This window comes from Protopterus annectens, chromosome 5.part0 (assembly GCF_019279795.1).
Source record: "Protopterus annectens isolate FY-2018-M chromosome 5.part0, PAN1.0, whole genome shotgun sequence".
NCBI lineage: Eukaryota > Metazoa > Chordata > Ceratodontiformes > Protopteridae > Protopterus > Protopterus annectens.
In genome coordinates this window covers 1,635,679,601-1,635,704,465 of record NC_056735.1, presented here as the reverse complement: position 1 = coordinate 1,635,704,465, position 24,865 = coordinate 1,635,679,601, and the positions used below count along the sequence as shown (strand labels likewise).

Here is a 24,865-nt window from a genome sequence, read left to right as displayed (position 1 = left end):
TATGGATCAATGTTGAGGACATTGGCTTGGCTTCCTTCTCAAACCTTTCCTGATCATGTTAAATGTGAGATTTTAAAGTCTTCCACAGATAAAGAGGTTCTGTTTGGCCCTTCTAGAGATGATGTGGTTAAGAAGTGTGATGAAAGGAGAAACTGATTCAAGGAGTGTCTAAATTTTTCACCCCTCCTTTTTCAGAGTACATAATTTCCCCTTCTCCAATAAGCAATTTAAGCAACAAAAGAGGCAGCAAACAGGGGTTTAAAGTGCAATATAAAAGAGGCTTTTTAAAAGTAACATAAAGCCTCTAAAAATCAAGGGCTGTTCTGTCAGTCATCATAACTATCAGCCTGTTCTTTGCCCCCACCCTGGGAACTTTTCCATGTCTCTGAGCCTCCACCTTCCCATATGGCATCAGATTGTTTCAGACAACTGGGTTCTGAAGGTGATCTAGCAAGGATACACTTCCCACCTGGCCACAAGATCCCTCCACTTGAAAACCTCCTCAGCTGGACTACCCACCACCTTCCCCAAGAAACTTTAATTCTAGGAGAATTCAACACTGACTGGTAATCCTGCTCTAGCAACCACCCAACCCATCATGCAAATCTTCATGGCTTCACCCAACTAGTCCAGTCATCTACTAGGAGAAATAACTCCAACAAACACACTACCCTTGATTGGATACTAGTCAATAAGAGCCCCCAGTCATATATAGCAGGCTACTTATCTGACAGCCTCAGTGATCACTCCCCAACCTTCTTACTAAGAAAACACCTTTGCAAAGCAAAACCGATCATCTACCATTAAATACGCAAAAAAAATAACTTCAACCCTCTCTCATTCAGCTCATCCCTAAAAGACTGTAACTGGCAACCTCTAAAATAACTCAAACTAGATGACGCAGTTGACTACTTTAATAAAACATTCCTAAGTATCCTTAATTACCATGCCCCCATAAGACGTTCCCGAACTAGAGCCCAACAATCCCCATGGCTACAAAAAACATGAAGTCTGAAATGAAAAACAGGGATAAAGCGTGGGACAACTGGCGCAAAACCAAAACCCCCTCTACTAGGCAAAAATTCCTAGAACTACGCAATAGAACCAAAAAGCTTATAAAACAGGACAAAATCCAATACTACCAGTCTGCCCTTACCTCCTCCCAACATAACCCCAAACAATTCTGGTCCTCAATAAACTCCATCCTCCACCCAGGTAAAGTAAGTACACCCATTCCTAACTTAACTCACTCCTCCAAAAATGTTGTTACCTCTTTCAACAATCACTTCACACAAACCGTACTATCATTAGCTAGACAACACAACCCCCCCCCATAAACTCACACCATCAACTAGAAATAACAGTCTCCCAACTAGCTTCTCTTTCGCTCCTGTTCCTACCTCCAAAATAAAAGAACTACTAACTAAACTTAAAACCACCAGATTAGCAGCAGACAACCTCCCAGGTGAATACATTCAACTTGCAGCTGACGCTCTAGCCTACCCCGTATCACTCTTGATTAACAGATCTCTGTCAGAAAGTTATGTTCCTACACTATGGAAAGTCTCTCACATAATTCCCCTACACAAAGGAGGCCCCCGCCACAGATCTAACCAATTACTGCCCCATAGCTATTCTCTCGTCACTCTCCAAAATACTAGAGAGATGCATTCATTCTCAAGTCTCAGATCACCTCCTTGCTAACAACCTCCTCTCCAAGACACAACATGGTTTCCGACCTAACCATAGCACCACCACCGCCTTACTCGCTTTCTCTAACACTATCCTACAAAATAAAAATGCAGGTTATCTCTCCTCACCTACCTTCCTAGAACTCTCTAAAGCTTTCAACATGGTTCCACACAAACAACTCATCTCTCTTCTCAATAACCTATCCTTCTCTCAACCAATCATCAACTGGTTTCAGAGTTACCTATCTGACCACCAACAAGCAGTTGTTTGGCAGGACAACCTATCCCCCCAACTACCAGTCTCCATAGGAGTTCCCCAAGGGTCTATCCTGGGATCCCTACTCTGCTCTATTTTCACCAATAATCTAGCCTCAGCCACAACACATGGCACACTCATACAATACACAGATGACTCAACCATCATCTGCACAGCCCACTCCCTACCAGAACTGCAAAATGTCACACAGGAAGCATTTTATTCTATTGAAACTTGGTTATCCGATGCCCAACTAATACTCAACCCAAACAAAACAAAATTACTAATCTTCCAACCCACCAAACTTACCCTAGACAGCTCTCACTTTAACATCACAGCAAAAGACAACACCATCATCCATCCTACAGAACACACGAAATTACTAGGAGTAGAACTAGATAATAAACCGAACTTTGACATTCACATTTCCATGACCATTAAAAAAGTGCACAAAAAAACTAGGAGCATTATATAGAAATCAGCAACTACTTACCAAAGCAGCTAAAATTTCGGTAGCAAATTCTCATCTTATCTCTACCCCTCTCCAATATTTACTAACCTTAGACAATGCGATCTAAATAAGCTCGAAACCTGCTACAACAAATTCGCCAAATTCGCCACAGGGGCTTCTTACCGTACTCACCACTGTCTCTCACTAGCAGAACTGGGCTGGCTAGAGCTCCCCCACCTCCTTCAATGGTACCAACTCGCACAAGCCCACAAACTAATAAAGCAACTACTAAAAGTCCCATCCCTACAGAATCTACTCCAACCCTACATAACCATGAGACCACTAAGATCCAGCCACAAAAACCACTTACAGGTCACAAGAGCCATTAACTCTGCTGGAGAAGCATTATTCTCCTGCACTATAGCCAAACTCTGGAACTCCCTCCCATCCTCAATTACCTCTGTAACTTCTTGCACCCACTTTAAATCCTTACTAAAATCACACTTCAAAACTTGCCAGATATGCCCTTGCAACCCCCCACCCCGTCTAATACCATCCACTCCCCCCACCCACTACCTCTCTCAGCCCCCTATCAACAACCTACTCTTAGCAAGCTTGGCTACTCATGTTCCCAGCTATCTACCACATAATACTAACTTCTTGTAGCAACAACTGCTAATGGCTGTTATGTACCTCAAAAACAGATTGTATCAATTGTTCACTGATGAATCTCAACTACATTTGTAACCATGTTTAGTATATGTCACCATATTTTAAAATTGTACTATGTTCTACAGCAGTTTTACATCTGTTCTTCTTGTCTTGTGTCCTTAACTGGACTAATGTCTATATTTAAATGCTATGTTTTTTAACTGTATAATGCAAATAATACTTAATGTGGAGCTTTTCTCCCCGGGCCTCCGCTGAAAATGGACCTGTGTCCAGTCGGACTCTCCCGGTCAACAAATGTAAATAAATAATAATAAATTTTGTGGACGTGTCCTATTTCACGTCTCTCATTCTTATTAAAGTTTCATTATTCAGGTGAATGCTGATTACATGTCTACAGATCTTTACCTGGAAAGTTTGACTTATCATGTTCACATCTTTGCACTGGACTGTCCCACCTCCAGGATATGTTTTATTGCCTTGTGCCAGTTGAATGCTAGGATAGTCTGTAGCTCCTTGTGACCCTAAATTGGAGAAAGTGTGTAAAAAGAGAATGAAATAAAGAAAAATGACTGTTACTGCATAGCTGAATATAATATAAGCTTTCCTTTGTGAGTACTCATGAAAATGTTAGTGCCCAGCAAGGATAATCAGTTGAACAAAACAAATAACTAAAATTAAAACAGTCTTATGAATTACATTGTCTCTTTCTGGTACAAATACATAAAAGGAAATCTACCCCTTGAAAATGTTGAACTGAGGTTAAGCAGAATTCAGCTTGCCCCTTTTCAGATCAGCAGTACTTAGAGGTTGTTACGGTAAATATCATTTCTGTATTCACTTGCATATACTTTCAGTTTGGAAATAAGAAGCAACAAAAGTCCATACAAAAAAAAATGGCATCAGGAAAACTTCAGCATATGTGGGAGAAGAAAAGCTGGGTACACAGATTACTTGTGTATGATGTGGTAGTGTCCTGAAATGTCCTTGTTTTGGAGAGTGCTGGACAATGTTGCAGTGGCCAAGACAAAATTTAATCTACCTTTAAATAATATAATATTCTGTTTGCTAGGGACAAAATCAAGAGATTTACCCCTGTTCACATAAGTCATATACTTTTACCACAAGAGATTATCCTAACTCTGGTGGCAGCTATTTACAGAAAGTATAAATATGTGGGCCTACCGCTCTCTCTCTCTCTCTCTATATATATATATATATATATATATATATATATATAGATAGATAGATAGATATATAGATATATACGTGTGTGTGTCTCTTTATATATGTAATCTATACATACACACATGTATAATCTGTGTGTGTGTGTGTGTGTGTGTGTGTATATATATATATATATATATATATATATATATATATATATATATATATATATAATCTGTATATCTAAAGATTTTAAACTATTTGAAGAAAAAATAATGTTTTTTTCTCAGCAGTTGGACTCTAAAGTATATATAACAATTTCTGTAGAGATTTCTTGTATAAGTATAACCTTCTCCAGTAATGATATTTATTAAGTGAAAATCCATCCTAAAATCTCCTTGCATGTGTCTTTAAGGAACACAAAAGCAGTAGGCTACAAAATGTATTGTTAAGTACTTTTATACTTACGAATTATATCTTATTGGATTAATATTAATAATTCCATTGTTTATGAAATATTTAATATTGTGTGTAATATATGTGCATGTAAATATACATATACTATATATATATATATATATATATATATATATATATATATATATATATGTGTGTGTGTGTGTGTGTGTGTGTGTGTGTGTGTGTGTGAGTTCTATAATATATATAAGGTATCCATTTGAAATGTCTAACCCAATCAAGCGAGTCCTGAAACATGTAGACTGAATGATGAAAAAAATGGACTTTCATATACCAAGTATGAGATGACCATTTCTTGGAATATTCCCTTTTCTCTGAGGAATGGAGGGTTTGGAATTAGTATATATACATTTGGGGGTGTTGGGGGCTTAAACCTCGCAACAAAGACATGTATAGGGGAAGAGCAGTATTTGGGATTTGCTCTTATGCTGGATTTAAGATCTTTTTCATTATTATCTATCATCTATAGATAGACAGATAAAGATATGTAATGCAAGTCTATTAGTTGAGCAGGAAAATCACTGTGTGCTACAGACAGATGACTGTGCTTTTGGTTGACTTTGCAACAGATTGATTGTACTTTAGTTTACACCAATGCAATATGCACGGTATTGCACTATAGCCACGGCTGTTGTGCAGTGGTGGAGTTTGTATGTATAAGTCAGGGGGTATAGGCATGCAGCCGCTATACTGAGGGGTGTGGGGCCCCCCCACATAAATAAGTTGTTTTTAAGTTCTGATGAGGAAGTGTAGATTTGCAGTTTGTGCACCTATTGGAAACAGGGTCTATATTAGATCATCAAAGTGTTAATACTTCGAATGGTCTAATATTGAACCGAAAACGGCGAATGCTGAAAATAGCGAAGCTGCAGATAACCAATTTTCTTCCTAGGGAAAGAATTCGGTTGTCCGTTTCTGTGGCTTCACTATTTTCAGCACTGTGGTGGAAAGTTACGGGTTGGGTTCAGGTAAGTGTGCGATTGTGTGGATGTTAAGGTTAGGGTGGGGTATGTGAGTTAGGGTTAGGGCATGGGTAAAGTGAGCGTGCGATAGACTTTAGGGTTAGGGCGGGGTATGTGAGTTATGGTTAGGGCGTTGGTGAGGTGAGTGTGCAATAATGATAGACTTTAGAGTTAGGACGGGGTATGTGAGTTAGGGTTAGGGTGCGGGTGAGGTGAGTGTGCGATAGTGACGGACCTTAGGGTTAGGGTTTGGGTTAAGGATAGTGGATAGATAGTACTGTATGTCCAGTTTAGTGTAGGGTTAGATGTAGGATTTTAAGTGTATGTGTGTGGACTGTTGTTTTTTTGGTGTGCTTGTGTTGTGTCTGTGTTTTTCGGAATAGTGAATTTTTTCCCAGGGAAAACATTTGCTGTTCTGAGCTTTCGATGTTTTTAGATTTCATGGTTAGAAGTTCAAGGTTGTTGTATTCGATGTGCTGTTTTGTTGAACTGATATAGACCCTTGGAAACATATATGCACCTCACTTTTGTGATTGGAAATGCAGATTTCCTTTTTTGTGAGTGTTTGTGCTTTAGTACTGATCAGCATGCATGCCTAGTGATGTAGGGATGTTGATCACATTTTTTTATTCAATTAATTATGACTGACTACTGGTGCATTCAGTTACTTTTTTCTTTTTGACAGTTTGACTATTGACAAATGTTACATTTGAGTAGTGGTAACACACGTATATGTATGGCAATACATCTGTGTTGCTTCCTATTTAGGAGGTAACCTGATGAGATACACAGAAGAGTAGACAAGTCATTGCAGATTTACTGGACTGAGTTCTTCAACAGCAAGTACCTTGGAGGGTGGGATTGGGATAATGTTTAAGGTCTTTACCTCAAAGACACAAGGCACAGAGTTTAATTCTGACCTCAAGTTATTGGCTAAGCTTTAAATGGCCCATCAGTGCAGCTAGCCTATTTTTCACCTATGAACCTTAGGATCTACTTTCACTAACTAGCTAACAACATTTTCTCAACAGATAGGGGAATCATATTTGTGATACTTCATAATGAGCCATGTATCTCTGTACATGAGCAAAAGCAGCTCTAGATATATATGTATCTATGTATGATATATTAGGGAAAAGATGTTTTGTAAGGTAATGTGTAGGATAAGGATTAAGGGCAGAGGTAGGTTAGAGTTAGGGTAGCTGCACATGAGGAAGGGTGGGGAGAAGGGCTTTGTTCTCTGTACCACTTTAGTAATATGTGCTAATGTGCTAACACTACCCCTTACCTTAAAAAAGTCTTTCTGCAACACGACCACTAAACAAGACAGGCTCGCTCCCACACACACACACACACACACACACACACACACACACACACACACACACACACACACACACTCACTCCAGTTTTCCCCTCTGTTCCTCTCCATCTTAAGCTCCAGACACCATGCTCATTACATTTTTTACTTCCTTTTCTCAAAATTTTCCTCAACTGTTAAGCTTTTCCAAAAAAGCCATAACTTGCTATATGCTCTGAAGTGCATTATAAAGTTTTTTTTTTCCTTTTTATACAACCTGTTCATCCATTGATGGCTTGAAATAATTATGAATAATGAAACAAATTTAGTGTTGTTGTTCAAATTTAGTTTTCCTTACAATCTTTCAACACACCTTTTTCTGATCAGTACAGTACAGTAAACTAAATTAAGCCAGAGCACTCAGAAGCCAAAGGGTGATAGATGCTCTGGGATGCATGCTAGAGCATATTTCTAACCTTTTAATCCAATAGTGGTCTAAACAAAAATTATAAGTAAGAAAAGAGTTTCAGTCTTATTTTTTTCTTTCAAGGAAGACATTAGTTCTGACAAAGGCTTCATCTTCAAAGCTGACAAAATAAGCAAGCCTATTGCTGTCAGGATATACAGAACCTATCTGGCAAGACATCCTGCCTCCCTACCCCTATCCCCCCAAAAAAGGACAATCACTGCTTGCATATACATCTGGTGTTAGATTGGGGTAAAAGTAGAGGTTCAAATGGCCACAGTCGTGTATTTCAAGTGACATCCATAACCCTCCAGTATTGCCTCCTGTATTTAGGCCTGAAGTTTGATTGAGAGGAAAGTAAAAAAAAATAATGATTACAGAAATGTATTCCATTTTGTTGCGCCAAGATAGTACACTGCAACATACACAAGCTATAGTAAACGTCTTTGCATACCTCTGAGGTTTGTGAGAAATGGAAAAGAAACCATGACCACACTGACCCAGCCCAAACACTAACTATAATGACCTCTTGTGCACAGGTTTGATTGAGTAAAATTAAAGAGGTAATGACCACACCATCCCTTACCCCCCCCCCCAAAAAAAAAAACAAAAAAAACTACAGCATCCTTCTGTACACACATCTGAACAGGGTTGGTTTTAGAATGGGTGAGGCTGAGAGAAAAATCCAAAACTAAATCCCAGTCAAAATCCATTCATACAGTCAGATGTAGGGGCACCAAACTCCTAGAATAGCTAAGTGTCTGAATGTTCAGATGATATATGCTTTATTTTCTTAAATATAATTACTTGTTAACTGCATTTTTACGGATACCCAGAAGAGTACTGTATGTATCTCAGGATTATTGAGTGTGTGTACATATAGAAATCAGTGATTTTTTTACAAACACACACTCACACACTCACACACTCACTCACATACACACTCACTCACACACACTCACTCTCACTCACTCACACACACACACACACTCACACACTCACTGTCACACACTCACTCTCACACACTCATTGACACAGACACACACACACACACACACACACACACACACACACACACACACACACACACACACACACACACACATACGCATAAGTTATAGGAATACTAGTTTTGCACTTATTTGGACAAATAGCAGTACATTGTGAAACACTGGTACTGCCACACCAGATCAGTGACTGTTGTTTTGCAGTCATTGCACAGCAGCAGAGTCACTTTTATTTACCGCATCAAGAAGTAATGCATACCTGTCACTGTCCCTGATTTCATAGATTCTTCCTAATTTTGCCTCATAATTTTGCTCTGTCCCTCGTAAAAAGTTTGATTTGTTGGTAAATAATTTGGGATTACAGTCAGTAAATTCAGAGATCAGAGTTTCATACTTCTGTTGTCTAAAAAATGCATGTTGATGCAAAATGTGTTGTTCTATTAACTTTGCAAGTTAATTAGAATTATATTTAAAATGTGTTCCTGATTTTGAGCCTTTATTTTGGCTTTGCCCAGAATTCTTGAGCAAAGAAGCTGAAAATTATAATACCTGGTATTCTGTCAGTAAGAAAGAGAAAATCATGCCTGAAGATTGGAAGCATTAACTCTTCCTAAAATTCAAGGTATGCACCGATATCAGCCACTCTGGGCTGCTGATCAGCTTTATTCTAACAGAGTCATTTCATAGCCCTGTTAAGTTAAAAAGCATAATCAGAAAATTAATATATTTTTTCTCTTCATTTTCCTCAACCAAAAGCAGCCTCTGTGGTGTCCCCACACAGTCAAGGATGATTAAGGGACCCTCTGCAGTCAAGGGTAATGCAGAAAGCTGGTTATCTTGTTCATTTCAGTGGAATGAATGTCTAGTAGCAGGATTTAACTAAGCCAGAGGCACTATGTCAGTGGCAAAATATTTAATGGAATTGTCAAGCGTATGTATACACACAAACTATAACCAGAGATATCTTTGAAATTTAAAGGAGATATAAATATGAGTTATAATTATCTACCTGGTCTATTAACCATGCAAGGTTGCTGTATTAGCTTTTATTGGTTTGACAGACTTGTTACAAAATAATCCAGAGAAGATAACTTGCTATGGTTAGGGCCCCGCAGCGACCGCAGGGTTCTCTGGTGCCTAAAGCCGCCTATGGTTATTGCTTACATTTCTGTATTTTGTGTTTGTGAAATGTTTTGTATTTCACCTGGGCTGAGTCATAATTTGGTTAATATTGATCAGTGCACTGCCACAGTAAATAAATATAAATAAATAAAATAAAAAATATACATGCATATGTAAATACAGACACGCAACATTTCAGATACATATGTATATACTGCATAACATGTAATAGTGTAAATAGTTTAGCATCAGGTCACTATGTGAAGCATAGTACAACAGTACATCCTAGTTAGTATTTCATACCATAACATTATATTAAAATAATTTTTATTCAGGCCATGACATTGTATTAGGATAATCTTTAAAAAATGATGCTGCATAGTGTTTTTATAGCATGAGTGACCGCTTATAACCTCACCATGCTAGTTTCATTGGTGTTACTCCAACAGAGTCAGGATTCTGTAACAAATATATAGATAACTCACAGATTTGAAGCATATACATAAACAACACCTTCCTTATTTGGAGGACCATACCATCGACCTCATCACCTTAATTTTCATATAACCAGAAGCAAGGCAATTGGATCTCAGGGAGAATTACATGTTGGTATGGAAGGTAACATTGACAGTACCTGTAGTAGTTTGTATGTGGTTTGAAATCAGCAATTGTGCATATGGCTAACAGATTGTTACTCAGTATCAGTGACTGTGGTTCTGTGTGTAACTGTTTTTAAGTAATGATGCTACTACCATCAAACATATGACTGAGGAGGGTACTAAATTACTAATCTGACTAACAGCAACAAATATGTCGCTTTCTAATTAATCTCAGTGATTTTATGGGGTGAAGTGATTGCTTATACAACTCTCATCTGATCACTTTGAAGCTGGCCCAGTGTCTGCTTGTTCTGTGATATTCAGTCCGCATAATGCATGATTTCACACCATCTACCTCTCACAACAACTCAGCAACTGCTGGTTCCCTGTGCTAAGATTATGCAGTGCTGTCCTGATGTTTTGGAATCTAGCCCTTTGCAAGTAGTAAATCATATCAGGTTATTCAGTGAGATCAGTAATACACACGCACACATGTCTTTTAGGCGGTGGGAAATGAGACCAACAACCTATGTATGTATATTAAAATATTGTATACTTGATCGAATAATATTGTTGAGCCAGTAATTTAAGATCGATTTTTCATTGCCATTTTATTGTTAAAATAAAAGCTGGAAGACTTTAAAAAGGTCATTCTTAGGAGATTCAGATCTTGAATCTAACAAAACATTATCCCTATCACAAGAAATATTTCAACCGAGGTCTAATGTACCTACGCTAACAGCAGTTAAAGTGGATGTTAAAAATCCTGTGGTACTTACTGATATGTAGAGTGGGTTTATTTATTCATTTAATTTACTTAATATGCTGTTTTCAATGTTTAGCATTCTTTTTTGTTTCCACTGTTTGCTAAGTATTTACTGGTATTTTTTCACTTTTTTTAAAGCTATCTGTTCTGCAGCTCTGGTTTTCCAACCAAGCGGTACTTAATTAAATGATTTGTTAACCATTTAAATCATTCTTTAGAGCCCCCTGAATGATTTTCTGCTATTTTAAAAGTTTTTTTTCAGTGCCATACTGCTATTGTTTTGCTGCGTTAAATATTCTCTAGTGTTTCCCACTGAAACTAGGGTAGCTAGTAGATGTACCATAGTCATGATCCAGGCCTTCTGCTTCTGGAACTGTTTGTAGTGGTTTGTTTGCTCTAAGTATGGTTTCCAGGCTATCTTAGATTGGAAAGGACCTATCTGCACTTTTGAGAGAGAATTGTGTTTGATTGGTACCTAACCAGTAAAGGGAGACCGGTCTAGGGCTTGGAATAGGTTCATAGGTTCATAGGTTAGTACTAGGCTAACTGCCCTTGTGAGCCATTGTAAGCCTAGCCAATTATCCCTTGTGAGACTCAAACCCTGCACCTTGTGTTTGTAAGGCAAACACCTTAACCATTAGGCCACCCTCCCAACACCTAAGCATCCTCATTGGCCCTTTTGAATTTTGTTAAGAGTTTTTTTCAAGTGTTAGCTTCTGGTATTTAGGCCCTTCTTCTGAGCAGGTTTCTGCTTGTTTCCGTGCAGTGCAGCACTGCACACTGCTGTGTAATTGTGTACCAAAGCCGGACAGTTAAATTCAACAAATTTTCCCTTAAAACCCAGGCAGAAATATCCATTCACTGAGCTCCTCTGTGATCATTTCTGAAAATCCACCCCTAGTGACAACAGTCTTCAACCTAGCATTACGGACAGTTGGACTACCCTTGCTTCTCCTGCCAACCTTGTTGACTTGGGTCTCTTTAGGCAGTATAGCAATTGCCTCATGTACACAGACAATCCTGTACTAATAACACAGTCTGGTACAGAGTGCGAAAGATGTATTCACATCAAAAATATAGAATCCATGCTCTGTCTTACTCAAAATAGTAACACGGAGAAGGTTGTCAACTCACCCACCACTATATATTCACATTGTACCACTACTCGTATACATATGACTACTAGTATGAATCAAACATCTAAATGCACTTATGTGGAGGTTCTCTTGAAAAACTTATTGAAACAGAGACTTCCAAAACACAAGTCTGCTACAGCTAACACCGTCTCCACAGCACCCATGACACACAGCAATGCCAGTGTCTCACCCACCAAGCCCATAAAGTGTAGCACTCAAAAAACACGTTTTCTTGTCATTGGAGACTCAGTAATGAAACACACAGATGTCCCACTCACCAGGTTGGACAAGGAGAAATTCACGGTCAGCTGACAGGATTCACCAAATCACGCATGTACTCAGGTCTCTCAGCAACAAGTACCATTATGACTCTCACACTTCACATTGGTGTGAATGACCTGAGATGTACCTCAATGGACTATATGAAGAGAGACATGGTTGAGCTCTCTGATTAGGTGTCCCTAGCCTTGAGCAGCATACTACCCTCACTTAGAATGATGCCACAGTATAAACAGAAAATGATTGATTTCAATAACTGACATAGTTTTTGGTGTCATTCTAAGAGGATCCAGTTCCTGTCTGCCTGGGAAGCCATGGTCGACAAACTTTACTGCTTTGCCAGAGACGGTTTGCATCTGGCACCCCTAGGCTTTTAGCTGCTGGCAAAGGCTGTTGCCTCTCTAGTAGTGCCTTTTTTAGGCAAGGCCTTGAAAACAGCATTACCAATGTGAAATTAACCAATCAGAACAAAATAAGGGTCATGCTGCTAAATGCTAGGAACTTAAACCAAAATCTGCACTCCCTGGAAGCACTTCTATCATATTTATACTGGGGGTCCACTTCTAGAAGATGTAGATGTCTGTGCAGTCACCGAAACCTGGTTTAAGACCTCAGAGTACCCTGGCCCTGCAAGGCTACAATGCCTTCCACACTTTTAGACTGCAAAATGAACATGTGAAAACCAAAGGAGGTGGTGTTTCAATCTATATTACAGGTAAATTCACTTCAAGTCTAGTTAGATTGGACAACTCCATGGAGTTATTGCAGGTCCAGGATACGATGAGTAAGACCCCCATTTACGTCCTAGCCAGTTATAGATCCCCCTCCATGGTTCACGACACCCATGAAGCCTACTTAACTAAACTGAAGACAATACAAATTTTACCATACACACTGGTTATTGGGGATTTCAATTATCCCATCATGAAGTGGGAAACCTACTCTATCCCAAACTTGCTAGCACAAAAGTTCCTTCACTTTGTGAATTCAAATTCCCTAGAGCAAATTGTCCATGCCCCGAATAGAGGAACAAACATTGTAGATCTGGTACTCACTAACATGTCAAACAGGTACACTGCTGCAATGGTTGGACCCTTATTAGTTAAAAGTGACCACAGATCAGAACTGACACTAATATCAGAACTCACTAAGGGTGAAATCAGACTAAAAAACTTCACAAAGGCAAACTACACCCTCCTAGGAGAAGGTATAAATACATTCCAAGCTCCACACCAAGCTGAAAGTGATAACTACGTCAAAGCTTACACAAAAGCCCTGTACAATCACTTGCATAAGTGTATAAACTTGGCTGTACCAGATAGAATCAAAGTCAGAGCCCACAAAAAATCAAGCTGTCATGGTGGACTTCCAGCATTAACAAACTCTACAATAAATGCAAAAGGTTGTTTCCAAGAAAACAAAGACAAGGACCCAACAATGGAAAAGCACCTTCCTCAGCCTTAACACACAAATAAGACAACTTGTCAAATCCTCCAAGAGCTCCTTTGAGTGAAGCCTAGCAAGTACTGTCAAGGATAACCATAAGTCCCTTTACAGCTATGTACATAACCTAAAGTGTAGGACCCAAGCATGTGCAGAACTGCTGGCTAACGGCATCACACATACAGACCCCACAGAGATAGTGAACCTGCTAGCAGATAGGTTTGGCAAAAATTTCACTCCTTGATCCCCTCCTAACTTACAACAACCCCCCCCCCCACCTTTCATATCTGAAGGGCAGAGCCTCAAAGCTCTCTCCAAGGCAAAGAACACGGACTCTATGGGACCTGATGACATCACAGACCTTCTTCTAAACAGGCTAAAACCTGAACTAGCCATCACCACTAAGTACCCTTTTCAATCATAGCCCAACCACAGACTTTGTTCTTGTGGAATAGAGAACAGCTACAGTTATTCCCCTCCACAAAGGTGGCTTAACAACAGACCCGGGGAATTACAGACCCATAAGCCTGACCAGCCTTATCTGTAAGACCATGGAATGTATCATTATGGACCTCATAAATAAAGACATAGGTGACCTCCAAACCCTGGTTCCTACCCAATTCGTCTTCGTGAAGGGCAGATCCTGCCTATTAAACCTGGTGGATTTCTTTGAAAGTGTGACCAAGGCCATTGATGAGGGCAAATCTGTGCACACAGCATACCTCCACTGGGCATCATACCACATGGAGGCATTACCGATAAACTTAGCAAACTGAATGTAAACCCCTTCATTGTAAGAAGGGTTACCAACTGGCTAACAAACTGAACACACACTATCAAAGTGCGTGATTCCACATCAGTCAGAACACTTGTGACCAGCAGGGTGCCACAGGGGTCAGTGATGGGCTCCCTACTGTTTGGTATATACTTCTCAGAAGTTCAGGTCAAAATTAAAGGGTTGTGGCTGACCAAGTTTGAAGATGACTGCAAAGTAGGTGCAGTCACTGAATCCCCCAAATTATACCAGTATATTCCAGGGTGGTCTCACACAGGCCAACAACTGGTGTATTAATCACTGTCTCAAACTGAATGTAAGGAAATGCATCATCATTCCCTTCATCACAATGTCCCTTCACACTATCAAATCCATAACAATACCTTGAGTACCCATGAAGTGCTAAGGGACCTGGGATCACAGATTGACCACGACCTTAACTTCGACCACCACATAACTACCTTTAATAGGAAAGTTTTCCACATAGCTCACTTGATTAGTAAAGGCATTGCCTCAAGAGAAAAGAAGTTATAACCCCCCCTATACTTGGCACTTATCTGGCCCATAATTGAGTATAATGCCCCATTTGTTATGTACCGTACTAAGCATCTACAGCAATTAGAGGGAACTCAGATGTTTCTAACAAAGAAGATCAAGGGCCTCCAGCATGTGCCTTACACAGGCAGACTAAAGTCCCTGTTGCTATACTCTGTATTGTATAGACTTCTTAGGGAAACTAATGAACTTACTGCATATCCATAAATCAAATGGGTCTAGGGCTACCCATTCCAGGGACTTAAATATGGCCTGCAACTAAAATAGGACATGCTGGAGGGGCAGATTTATCTTCCAGTGACTGCCACCTCTTTGGAACAGGCTACCAATTCATGTGAAACAGAGCACCTCTATGACACTGTTCAAGAGGAACCTGGATGAGTGGATGGGGCACCATAAATTCTTGCCAGGGATAGTGACTACAACCCTCCTGGACACAGGCAGTCATCACTAAATGCAATTTTGGATATTGACTATGGAATTACATTGGGTTGAAACGGCTAGGCATAAAATGACCTCCAAGTCGATAGACTAGTAATCTCCTATGATCCTATGAACATGCATTTCTGTAGACATTGCACTTAAAAAAACAATATGCAACAGTGAGGAATAGAATTCACAAATTAACCTCCTGTTAAAATCAAAAATTCTGAAGGAAAGAGCTGTGCCTCTTCTAGGATTAAAGTTGAATCTCCTGAGTAAGTGATAATGCAAGGACCTGCTAAAGGAAGACTCAACTTCATGATTTCATGGGACCATTGCAAGGAAACTAAAACAGGCCCTGCCAGGATTCTCAAGTCAGACCTTTGGAACAGAAGCAACCCCTCAACTGATGGCCTGAGCTGCCATGCAGGGGTAGAAGGAGCTCTTTCAAATAAAGAAGACCAAGATCATGTAGGGCATCAAAGGTGAGGGCAGAGATCTTAAAAAAACACATCTGGGTGCATCAAACACAAGTCAATTAGCACAGGAGTGATATGACAGATTCAAAGACTGACAGTCTACAATCTGGTTTCAGAATTTTGCACCTACTGCATGTCTGCCACATTACCATCTGGAACCCCAAGGTACAGGGCTTTGCAGTAATTCAGGCAGGACCATTCACATTGCAGTAATCCAGGCAGAACAACAGATCATGAACTGCTATTGTAGTCTTAAAATAGTATATAGTATTTGACCTGGCTATAGCCTTCAGATGGAAGACAGATGTCCTGATGTTACATGACACCTGGTCCTTCAGTGTCATCTGCTATCAAGTATATGCCTATGAACCTATGAATATGGAATTCAGATTCCATTTGGTTCTTTCCTGTATAATCAATGGAGAGGTTAAAGGGAGGAATGATGGAAAAACAGTGGCATGCACCAGAATGACTTCAGTGTTAGGTTACGTTTTAAATGATTACAGTACATAGAATCACAGGATCATAGGAGATTACTAGGCTAATGGCCCTAGAGCTTTTCTAAGCCTAACCATTCATGATCCAATTTTCCCAATTATCAATCCCATGGGCTATAATGGCTTTGGTATATGTCTGCGCCTTAGGGCATTTACAAACTGCCCCTGTCCATAAAGGTCACAGTTGACAAGCCAGGGGTGAATTTGCAATTTCCCATCCATTGGTCCAAATAGCTTTTGAATAGGCTTAGGGAAGAGCTCTATTTCACATGAATGGGGAGTCTGTTCCAGCGAAGGGTAATGTCTGAGACACATACCTATCTCTTCCACATGTTTTGATTATGTCACAGATTAGGTTTAGATTCTTAGATTGGGTAATTCTAGTGCTATTTATTTTGCAAATTTATAACACATCCATCAGGCTGGATTGCAGAATTCTTTGTAGGTCAGGCATAGGTCAGTAGTCTGTAGGAGACTGAGTGCAGAGGCAGAGCTTTGTGGAAGTCTGCATAGGACATATTATTTACACCGTATATTCTTTTAGTGAGGAACCTCTTTGCTGCTCCAACTGTTGCAAATGCCTGACCAGGTACATGCCGAATGGTGCATTGTACTCGATTATTGGTCTAATAAGGGGCTGAGTATTGTGGGACTATGATGTCCTTAGATCTGAATGCCATGCCCTTACTTATAAGTTGAACAACACAGAAGGATTTTCTCACTACCATGCACACACTGTCAACCTGAGTTCCCAAGTCCCTTACCACTGGGTCTACTCTTAGGGGAGTTTTATCAGTGTTGTAATTTGCAGTGGTGGTTGTCTTCTCAAAGGGAATTATTATTCATTTTTTTGCATTGAGTTTTATGCCATAGTTCTACACCTTTTATTTGTCTGCGTCATACCTTCCTGGAGGACATCTACATTTTGGGGAGGATTCAGTGATTGCACCCAGCTTGCAGTCATCAGCAAATCTGGTCATCCAAACACCCTCTACATTTGCCTTGACTTCAGAGAAGTATATTCCAAACAGGAGAGGTCCCAGTAGTGAGCCCTGTGGAACACCACTAGTAACAGGCCTCATGGTGGAGGTGGATTCCCTCTCCCTAACTTTGTATCCTTTCTGTGAGCCATTTGGCTATTCATTGGGTGACATAGGGATTTATGCCTAAATTTGTGAGTTTGTCCATAATACCTGAGTGAGGTTTTGTGTGAAATGTCTTTACCAGGTCAAGGTAAGCAGTATGTACCATTTTGCTCTCATCCATGGCTCTAGTAACCTTCTAGAAGAAGTCCACCAAGTTTAGTAGGCATGATCTGCCCTTGACAAAATTGAACTGGGATGAGTCCAATGTTTGAAGATTTCCTCTGTCATTGTATATCAGTTCCACAATAACTTTTTCCATGGCCTTGCATATAAGACTAGTCAAACTTATGGGTCTGTAGTTCCCTGGGTCTGTTGATGGTCTGCCTTTGTATAGATGGATGACAGTTGCAGCCTTCCATTTCTGAGGGATGAAGCCTGTCTGGAGGTTGTGGTTGAAAAGAGATTCTAGTGGGCCTGACAGGTCATGTTTCAAAATATTTGAGGCATCCAGGGATTTTATCAGGACCCATTAATGCACTAAATCTGGAGAGTGCAGTGAGCATCTGTTTCATAGTGATAGATGGTGGAGTAATGGTATAGGGTATTTCCTGGGGAGAAACTGGGGGTGATAGGGGGATGAAATTGGAGCTAAATTTAATGGCCATCAAATTTGCTATATCCCCTGGTTCAGTATAGGAGGTTCCATTTACTATTAGTTCAGCACACTGTTGGGTGTTCGTTTTAAAGATACATACATAATTGAAAAATGCCTTATGGTTATCCTTAGCTTGAGAGGCTATTTTTGCCTCAGAGTTGGCTTGGTGGACTTTATTAGTCCTCTGAGTTGCTTGTTGAGACTGATGAGGGAGTTTTTTGTCTTTTGAGCATAGCCCTTCCTATTTTGGGACAGTATTTTCTTTCTTTTGTTGTACAACATATTTATACTGGGGGTCCACTAAGGGGGCTTATTTTTGGAGTTTACCCTAAGTTTGTTGTGGTTTGGTACTGCTGTTTCTATGTAGTTATTTGTGTGCATGTATAGGGTTTCTGTAAACACTTACACATAGGGTACCGTATTCTCTGGTTTGGAGGGTGAGCTTGGAATTTAGCTATGCCTTCACCTAATAGGAAGTGGTTAGCCTTGGAAAAATTCTTAAAGGTTCTTGAGTTTCCTGGGAGTTTATTTTATAGGTTACCACTTTGTGATCTGATCTGACCAGTGAGGATATTGCATTGGGGGTGGGGGTACTATGTTTCCTCATATTTGTGAGTACCATACCCAGGATATTTTCACCTCCATAAGGTGTGCAGACAAAATCCATGAATCTTTCAGATGGCAGGTTAGTGGATGTGTATGTGCCCCAGCTTATGGTGGGATAGTTGAAATCACCCATGAATATGGTGTTGGGCTGAACTGTGAGGGACTCCAATACATTCAAGTATTTGGTACAGTTATCCTGGGTCATTGATGGGGGACCTATAGCTAGCAAGGATATGATGCTGGGCTTTTCCTAAGGTAGTTGGACATGGGATAGCTCAAGCATATTATATTGTTTTGAGGTGTGCTTACTTTTTATGTAGATTGATACACCTTCAGTTCTTGTCCCTTCTTGTGCAGTAGCTGGTCTAAATGTGTGTAAGGAATTAAAGCCTTGTACTGCCAGGGTGCCTTCCATGGCTTTAAACTATTTCTCAGTAACTGCACAGCTGTCAACACTCTCCTGGGTAAGAAGTGCTTCCAGGGAGTAGAGATCCTTGTTGAAACTCCTAGCACTGAACAGTAACACCTTTAGTTTATCTTGCATAAAATGTACTATGTTTGAAAGTTTATCAGACTGGCATTACCTAAAAAAGGCACTGTAGGGGTGGATAATGTTTTGGCCAATGTTTGAAAGCCTAGTGAGGACAAGTGCAGACCATCCCTGGCAAAGCAGCATGTTCTGTCAATCATGTCCCCAAAAGCTGACAAATATTGGACCCCGTTAAAATGACACCAGTAACTAAGACAATTGTTAAGGTCAATCATCGACTGTTTATATTGTAGTATAGACTCATACCTGCCTGGGACACATAATCTGAAAGCTCCATCAGGTATATCTCGGGTCATTAACACCCACATGGACTATGACAGAGTCATTCTGGTACTTGAGGTTTAATGTCTTGAGTACATGTGTGATCTGTTGGATTCTTGCCCCTTGTAGGCAACTGACATAACTGTCTTCTTGCTCAGCCTGGTGATGGTGACATCAGTGTGTCTCACAATAGAGTCTCCAATAATCTATATATTGGGTTGTACGGCAGTTTGTCCTAAGGACTTAGAGGCTGAGACACTGTGAGATGTGAGTGTGTGTGTCCTGGGTAGTATTGTCTTTGTAGAGTATTTGGGAGATTGCTGAGGACAGCACATAGGAGGCCTTTGAGGTTTGGGTAGCTTACATTTAAGAGCCTCAGCATATGCGAGTTTGTGTGTCTGATCCACAGGAGGTGTAATGTGTGTGTTACTGGCAACCTGTTTGGAGATAACAGTGTCTGCATGTGACAGCTTTGCCTCCAAAGTCATTGTGTAATTACATGTCTCACATACTGTGTTTGTCTGCTTAAGAATAAGGTGGCTGTCAGTAAACACGAGACAATTGCTACATTGACTGAAGATGCACATTTTCACCAGGCTGGGCTACAGAGCCAGTAGAAAAGTACATATCCATGGCTGTGGATCCTTTCTTTTTGTGATATATGAGGGTTGGTGCAATCAAGGTTTATTGTTGGGCAGAGAGGAGACGTCTAGGAGTGATCTAAAACAATACTCATGGGTTAATGCTTTTCAGTGGGCAAACTAGCTGCTATACACAACTACATACTTGAGAAAATAACACAGGAATTGCTATATGGAAAATTACAATGCACTGCAAACCACTGCTGCACTGCTAAGCACCGGTTATAGGAGATGAGGTAGAGACTAATCTAATCAGTAAACAGTAAACAGTATAAATCCATTATAAGTGTGTGTGTATATTTATTTAGTTATTATTTTATTTTACATTTGTTGACTGGGTTTGTCCGACTGAGCTGGTAGCCCATTTTCAGCGGAGGCCTGGGGAGAAAACCTCCACAATTATGTATATATTATAGTAGTTTAGATTCCAGATGAACAATTTGGAGAAAAGCTCCAGGTAACAGTTGTTAGGAACATATTAATAATGTTCAAAATAGAATTATATTGTGTACAAATTCTAAAATGAGTTTTTCAATAAAAAGAGTTTTAAATACAGACAAGTTAAATACACATAAAACAGTACAGGTTTATACTTGGGTTTACCCATAACAAATTGATTATAACCCTTGATTTAGAGAGTAGGACAGTGGAGGTAATGCAGCATAGTTGGGAAGTATTGGTTAAAGGAGTTACAGTAATAAGTAGTAGACAGGGGTGATATGAGAGTAGAAGTATGTTTAGGTTGAGAGTGAGATTATGTAGGTAGGGGAGAAATTGAGTAGAGGTTATAGTGTGCTGCAACAGGTAATAGGAAGAAGAAGTGAGGAAGGCTGAGTATATACAGTCTGTATATATATATATGTATATATATATATATATATATATGTATATATATATATATATATATATATATATATATATATATATATATATATATATATATATATATATATATATATATATATATATATATATATATATATATATATATATATATATATATATATATATATATATATATATATATATATATATATATATATATATATATATATATATATATATATATATATATATATATATATATATATATATATATATATATATATATATATATATATATATATATATATATATATATATATATATATATATATATATATATATATATATATATATATATATATATATATATATATATATATATATATATATATATATATATATATATATATATATATATATATATATATATATATATATATATATATATATATATATATATATATATATATATATGTATATGTATATATATATATATATATATATATATATATATATATATATATATATATATATATATATATATATATATATATATATATATGTATATATATATATATATATATATATATATATATATATATATATATATATATATATATATATATATATATATATATATATATATATATATATATGTATATATATATATATATATATATATATGTATATATATATATATATATATATATGTATATATATATATATATATATATATATATGTATATATATATATATATATATATATATATATATATATATATATATATATATGTATGTATATATATATATATATATATATATATATATATATATATATATATATATATATATATATATGTATGTATATATATGTATATATATATATATATATATATGTATATATATATATATATGTATATATATATATATATATATATATATATATATATATATGTATATATATATATATATATGTATATATATATATATATATATATATATATATATATATATATATATGTATATATATGTATATGTATATATATGTATATATATATATATATATATATATATATATATGTATATATATATATATATATATATTTATGTATATATGTATATATATATAGATATATATATATATATATATATATATATATATATATATATGTATATGTATATATATATATGTATATATGTAAATATATATATATATATATGTATAAATATATATATATATATATGTATATATAAATATAGATAGATATATATGTAAATATATATATATATATATATATATATATATATATATATATATATATTTATATGTATATATATATATATATATATATATATATATATATATATATTTATATGTATGTATAGAGAGAGAGCTCAGCTCCTGCAGCAATTCACAATTCTCTCTCTATTGTGAGTGATAGTATACTGTATAAGACTAAGGTTCTCAGACTAAGTAAAATGAAAACAGACAAAATGCAATAGAAATGTAAGAAATGAGGCTGAGATCCTACAGCAATTCACAATTCTCTCACTATTGTGAGTTATACTACAAGACTAAGGTTCCCAGACTAAATAAAATGCAAACCTAAAAAATGCTGTAGCAGCATAATAAATGAAAGGTTTAGATCCTCTAGCAATTCACAATGCTTTCACTATTGTGAGCGATACTACAAGACTAGACTAAGGTCCCCAGACCAAGTAAAATGCAAACAAAAAAAATGCAGTATAAATATGATAAATGGGGTTCAGATCCTGCATCAATTCACAATTCTCTCATTGTAAGTTGTAATACAAGGCTAAGGGCCCCAGACCAAATAAACCATAAACATTTTAGAAGTAGTAGAAATGAAATAAATGAGGCTCATATCCTGCCGCAACTCACAATTATCCCAGACTAAGTTAAAAGTACAAACAGTTGTCTTTTGGTTAAAACAGTGAAAAATGCAGAAAAGAACAATATGCAGTACAGATTAACACTATGAATATTGCAGTGTGCACTAGTTGAAATGGGATTATATGAAACAAAGCTGACTTGAGCTTTAAGATTCTAATGGACTGAGTGTCTTATCAGTTTAAGCTACCAGTATCCACTAGAAATAGCACTGGGGTGTGGCTTACAAACTTTAATTTACAGTAGAGCTGGACAGCTAAAAAGACATCAAGTTTAAAAGCACAGGAGCTTTTTGGTTGGGTGGTAAAAAAAATCCAAAAATCAGTGCAGTCAAACAGCAGTTTTAAACTCAGAGCACTTGTAGCTGAAGAGTAATACAGGTGAAGACCTTAAATGAGAAAAATGTTTCTCAGCTCCTCACACTAATTAGCTAGATCTAATTTCTATTCATTCAATGAATGCAAAAGGAATGTTTCCTAACTGACCCTAGCCAACTAAATTTAAGACTTCAAGAAAAAAAACTTTGCAGTAAAACAAAGTTTAAAATACAAGTAAATGTAATATAATAATTATAATATGAAAAACCAAAAAAGTAATGAAATTATCCAAACCGTAAATGTAGAAAATTCAAAACTCAATGTGGATAAACAGCAATTTTAAACTCTGAGGTCTTATAGCTCAAATTATAAGTTAAGTGGATTTGAACCATGCATCAGCTCTCCTTTTTCTCTAAGCTCACTGTACTTCACCCTTGTGCCACAGAGAAAGTTTCACGTCAAGGATTAAATCCAGTCTGTCTTCAAATGTTAAAAGAATCCGGCATATTGTCAGGAGAAAAGGAAGGTGCAATTGAATAACATCTATATATGATTAATAAGAAATAGCTCTCCTTATGATGAATTATCCAAGTGGTGAAATGTATATGATGAGCAACAAGGGAGCCAAAACTGAATCACAATTTACACCACATTCCAGCTGGGAGGAGTTTGAAAAACTCAGACCAGCTGTCATACACTGGGCATGTCCAGAGAGGTAAGAGACAAACTAAATTACCACGCTTGACTCAAAGTGCAACCTCAGGTGCTTGTTATGGATTCCATTGATCTCAGTGTCAAAAACTGCTGAGAGCTCAAGTAGGACCAAAATGGAATATTTATGTTAAACTCGCCATCAGTGGGTCATTAACCATCTAATGAGGATAGTCCCCTTACTTTGATCTAAATGAAAAGGATATGACAAACCACAGGATATTAGATATAAATGCATGTTTGTGTAGACTGTGTCATCTATGTATTCTCAACTTCCAGGTTTACAAAGACTTCACTCACTGAGTTCAGCTTGTCAAAAACTAATCGAAATGAAAGTAAAAGAAAGCCATTTTTATAGGGATAAAAACCTTTGCACCCCCATTTGGGAGACAAGTCCTAGACATGCGAGATATATATATATATATATATATATATATATATATATATATATATATATATATATATATATATATAAAATATCAAGTCCACAGTTACACAGGCACAAATAGAATCTGCATTTCATCCCTGCACTCACACCATATTCAAAGGTGTTGGTATCCTTCTGTCTCCACACCCATCAACTCCAGACTCACTGAATAGCAATTGGTCACTTCACCACTAGAATTACCCTATCTAGGATTATGAATTACATGAGGACCTGATAGGTCACAAAACTCAAGTCAAGGCCTTGAGTGTTTTTTTCCACTCATGTCTTTGGGATGAATGCCAAGTCAACCATATGGAGCAAGTATGATGTAATGCCAGACTTCCTGACTGACCTG

The 24,865-nt window shown here is 37.4% G+C and overlaps 1 protein-coding gene across 5 annotated transcripts in view; it reads right to left on the bottom strand.

Moving 5' to 3' along the window:
• Positions 1-24,865, bottom strand: part of CCHR5.PART0H21orf62 (chromosome chr5.part0 C21orf62 homolog) — a 557,240-nt gene that overhangs the window by 320,261 nt on the left and 212,114 nt on the right. For 3 of the 5 annotated variants that reach the window (XM_044071415.1, XM_044071418.1, XM_044071417.1), the window contains one exon: positions 3,476-3,591. The exons of the other annotated variants lie outside the window; for them this stretch is intronic. The gene's annotated coding sequence lies outside the window, so the exon portion shown is untranslated. The remainder of the gene's footprint in view (positions 1-3,475; positions 3,592-24,865) is intronic. 5 annotated transcript variants of the gene reach the window in all.